We start from the raw sequence: 5455 nt of genomic DNA on the forward strand, positions 1-5455 counted from the left end.
AAAAATTTGGTTAAAAAGTTAAAAACATCCCCAATTAAAATTTAGCAAAAAGATAAAAGCTTCCCCAAACTAAAATTTGGATAAAAGTTCAAACAGCCCCAATAAAAATTTGAATAAAAGATAAAAACATCCCCAATTAAAATTTGAATAAAAGATAAAAACATCCCCAATTAAAATTTTGATAAAAAGTTAAAAACATCCCCAATTAAAATTTTGAAAAAAAAGTATTAAAAACATCCCCAAATAAAATTTGAATAAAAGATAAAAAAAAAAAAAAAACAACCCCAATTAAAATTTAGATAAAAAGTTAAAAACATCCCCAAATAAAATTTGAATAAAAGATAAAAAAAAAAAAAAAAAAACCCCAATTAAAATTTAGATAAAAAGTTAAAAACATCCCCAATTAAAATTTAGATAAAAAGTTAAAAACATCCCCAATTAAAATTTGGATAAAAGATAAAAACATCCCCAATTAAAATTTGGATAATAAGTTAAAAACATCCCCAAATAAAATTTAGTAAAAAGTTAAAAGCTTCCCAAATTAAAATTTGGATAAAAGTTTAAAACATCCGCAATTAAAATTTGAATAAAAAGTATTAAAAACATCCCCAATTAAAATTTAGATAAAAAGTTAAAAAAAAACTTCCCCAATTAAAATTTGGATAAAAGATAAAAACATCCCCAATTAAAATTTGGATAAAAAGTTAAAAACATCTCCAATTAAAATTTAGTAAAATTTAAAAAACTTCCCCAATTAAAATTTGGATAAAAGATAAAAACATCCCCAATTAATAATTTGGTTAAAAAGTTAAAAACATCCCCAATTAAAATTTAGTAAAAATTTAAAAAACTTCCCCAATTAAAATTTAGATAAAAGATAAAAACATCTCCAATTAAAAATTTGGTTAAAAAGTTAAAAACATCCCCAATTAAAATTTAGTAAAAAGATAAAAGCTTCCCCAAACTAAAATTTGGATAAAAGTTTAAACAGCCCCAATAAAAATTTGAATAAAAGATAAAAACATCCCCAATTAAAATTTGAATAAAAGATAAAAACATCCCCAATTAAAATTTTGATAAAAAGTTAAAAACATCCCCAATTAAAATTTTGAAAAAAAAGTATTAAAAACATCCCCAAATAAAATTTGAATAAAAGATAAAAAAAAAAAAAAAAAACAACCCCAATTAAAATTTAGATAAAAAGTTAAAAACATCCCCAAATAAAATTTGAATAAAAGATAAAAAAAAAAAAAAAAAACCCCAATTAAAATTTAGATAAAAAGTTAAAAACATCCCCAATTAAAATTTAGATAAAAAGTTAAAAACATCCCCAATTAAAATTTGGATAAAAGATAAAAACATCCCCAATTAAAATTTGGATAATAAGTTAAAAACATCCCCAAATAAAATTTAGTAAAAAGTTAAAAGCTTCCCAAATTAAAATTTGGATAAAAGTTTAAAACATCCGCAATTAAAATTTGAATAAAAAGATAAAAAAAAACATCCGCAATTAAAATTTATATAAAAGATGAAACATCCCAAATTAAAATTTGAATAAAAGTTAAAAACAACCCCAATTAAAATTTGGATAAAAATTTAAAACATTCCCAATTAAAATTTGGATAAAAACATATTGACATAGCCACTGCGCTCTGCCAACCTTGTACTCGTAAAGCGAATACATGGTACACGGTCTGACCAAGTTTGGCAGAGCGCGGTGGCTATGTCAAACTTGTACCAGTAAAGCGAATACATGGTACACGGTCTGACCAAGTCGACGACTCGGTCTCATACCAGTAATAGCGGATACTTGATATGTATGGTACTTTGGAAAAGGTTTAGACCGCGACTCGGTCGCAGTCTGACCAAGTCACCCTTGGTCTGACCAAGTCAACAGACTTGGTCACGGTCCAACTGAGTGATGTCACTCAGTTCATACCAGTACTAGCGGTTACTTGATATGTATGGTGGGGACGTTACTATACCTAAATGGGAGGTATAGTATCTGTGAACCCTAAACACAGATGGCGACTTAACTTCCCATACATGTAATCAAGTATCCAATGCTATTACGGATTGTTATGTTTATAATATTACTACTGAAAAACCTACCACAATAATAAAATAGAATCAAAGCACTGTAAGCGCTGCAGGCAGTTAACCAAAAACCAAGGCAAACGTAATTATGAAAACTGTGGCAGTGTTGCTTCAAATTTTTTTTTCAGATTTGAAAGAACAAACATTAAACATTCGTATATTGTACATTTATGTTTATTTAATGAATTGATTATTCAGGCAAATTAATTAATATTTTATCAAGGTTTTCTAAAGCAACGCATATATCAATGTATATTTTTAATGGTGAGTCTGCAGTGGTACAAGTTCGCAATGATTGCAGGTGTTCTAGTTGGTAGTTAACGTTGGTAACAGTTGACTTTTAGTGGTACAAGTTGACGTAATTGTATGAATGGACTTGCTTCCCTGGAAGGAACACTGAGTTTGGGTTCTACAGTACAAAAGTTATGAGACACAAATCAGACAAATGTTTACTACTACAGGGATCAAAGGTGAGGTCTGACTGCCCTGACCATAGTAAATGTAAATGACCCCCACCTTCACCCCAAGTCCGTGATATCACTCCATACCAAGTTTGGAATAAAATGACAGGTGATTATAAAAGAGGGACGAAAGATACCAGAGGGACAGTCAAACTCATAGATCGAAAACAAACTGACAACGCCATGGCCAAAAATAAAAAGACAAACAGACAAATAATAGTACAGATGACACAACATAGAAAACTGAAGACTAAGCAACACGAACCCCACCAAAAACTGGGGGTGATCTCAGGTTCTCCGGTCAAATAAAACAATTGGTCAAACATTCTTGGGCTTTACACTGCTTGAAAGATTTATATGTTTTCTTTAAAATGAGCCATAAATGAAAATTTTTATAGGCCCAGAAATAATTCAAAAAATAATTAAAGTAAATTCAATTTACCTAGACTCATTTTTTGCATCAATAAAATTTTATAATAAACAAGAAATAATTGTAACAGGATGCTTTTACGAAGTCTCCCAAACAAAGCTCCCATAATTCGTCATTCCCATGGTCGCCTGACATTGGGCAAAGTCCAGTACACATTGGTTTGGTCTAGTGAAGTGATATGCATATGTCACATAATGTGACGCCTAGGAGATTGACCCTGTATATCATTCAAATTATTTTGAAATGACAAACAGGAATAAATATGGTTTAGGAGTGGGGACCGTTTACAAGTTCTCAAACAGGAGGGGGTGGGTTGACCCCAGGGACTCCCCCTATATTTCATTTGATTTGTTATATTGTCCCATACATGAATATATATGGTTTAGGAGTGGGGATTTCAACCGTTTACAAGTTCTCAAACAATAGGGGGTGGGGTGACCCCAGGGACTCCCCCTATATTTCATTTGATTTGTTATATTGTCCCATACATTAATATATATGGTTTAGGGGTGGGGATCTCGACCGTTTCCAAGTTCTCAAACAGGAGGGGCTGGGGTGACCCCAGGGACTCCCCTATATTTCATTTGATTTGTTATATTGTCCCATATATTAATATATATGGTTTAGGGGTGGGGATCTCGACCGTTTCCAAGTTCTCAAACAGGAGGGGGTGGGGTGACCCCAGGGACTCCCCTATATTTCATTTAATTTGTTATATTGTCCCATACATGAATATATATGGTTTAGGGGTGGGGATATCGACCGTTTACAAGTTCTGAAACAGAAGGGGGTGGGGTGACGCCAGGGATCCCCCCAAATTTTCATTTGATTTGTTTTATTGTCCCATACAAGTATATATATGGTTTAGAGGTGGGGATCGCGACCGTTTACAAGATAAAAGAACATTTTCAAATTGAAGGGGGGTGGGATGACCCCCAGGGACTCACCCTATATTTTATTTGATTTGTTTCATTGTCCTGTTCTCATTACTGAAGACCACGCGTATCTATCACTTACTGTTTTCGAGTATAAATAGTCATTTGAAAATAAAACCCCATAGGGTTCTACAGTAAACCCCTCCCTTCTTTAGGCCCCTCAAAATACCCCTAAATAGTTCCCAATGCACAAACGAAAGATTGATGGCTCCGCTAGACATGTTAGTCTTACATTTTATGAAACCCTAAGTTAATCTGACAAGGGGTCCGAGTTGTTTTCTTAGACGGTCCGAGTGGACTCGGTCCGACTTGTCTCTGGGACGAGTTATTCCGCATTTCTTAAAACATCGACCTGATTGGTCGACATTGATTACGTCGATTTCCGGTTTTTCATTCATAAAAACAACAAGTTCAGTGATAAACGGGAATAATTTAATAAAAGAAAGGAATTTAAATGTGCATACATTTAATTGAAATCAATTAAATAATCACAATCTTCTTAAACTAAAAGAATATCATGATTAAGAGTACTTTCGCTTAATCGGACTTTATATCATCAGAATCAAACGAACTTACGTTTCGTGTAAGTTAAAATTACCGCCAACTTAGACTACATGTGTACTATATATAACTTTATTCCCTCTATCATAGAGATTTGGTGTACATGAACAATATTCCTGCGCATTTTGCCATTTGGGAAATATAAACGACTTGTAATTACAGATTTTCGGCGATGAAATATTTCATACAATTGTTCTTTACCATCTTAGCCAAAAGCACAGGGGATAATAAACTACGTACGGATTTCTATTGAGCACTATTTCCTATGTGCAACTTCAAATATTATGCGTCGTTCGACGATCATTTAAGGTTATTCTGGTCATATTTTTTGTATTTCAGAATTAAAAGAATGAAAAAAATGTCCAATTAGTTATAAATAACATATTAGCCTGCTAGATTACAACAATGGCACTTTTTTCAGCATTCGTTAGGAAGAACACAAATCTAGGGTGCTAGCATAAGGCAGCTTAACTGCCTAAAAATTGCATCCAAGTTTCCTGTGGTAAGAAGTGAAATATTATTTTTTTATTAAAGTTCAGATATACGAAGTAGTCCAGTTTTAATTGGTTTCCTTGCAGGTTTTCAAAAGGATTCAAGAAGATATCACCTTTGGGTAAATACAATGTGTCAGTAACTCAACAGTAGAGTAAAACCAAAAGAAAGCTATGAAAATGTCAAAGTACAATCTTTCCTAATAAACGGTTATAACTAATGGTATCTTAATGTAATATGGTTCTTTTTTTTGCCTTGCAAGTGTTTGCATGAACAATGGCACATTTATGTCATACAAATGCTAGTCAGATTACCTTCACATAGCATTGAAATAACTATCAAATGTTGATTATTGACTTAAATGACAATGTACCTTCATTTTAAAGGTATACTGTGAACAGATATATCATGTTAAGGAGGGGTATTTGCGAAAAATACCAGTCGAGAGAATGTTAAATTTCGCGTGCCGTAAGGCGAGG

This window comes from Mytilus californianus, unplaced genomic scaffold, assembly GCF_021869535.1.
Source record: "Mytilus californianus isolate M0D057914Y unplaced genomic scaffold, xbMytCali1.0.p SCAF_11, whole genome shotgun sequence".
Lineage (NCBI taxonomy): Eukaryota > Metazoa > Mollusca > Bivalvia > Mytilida > Mytilidae > Mytilus > Mytilus californianus.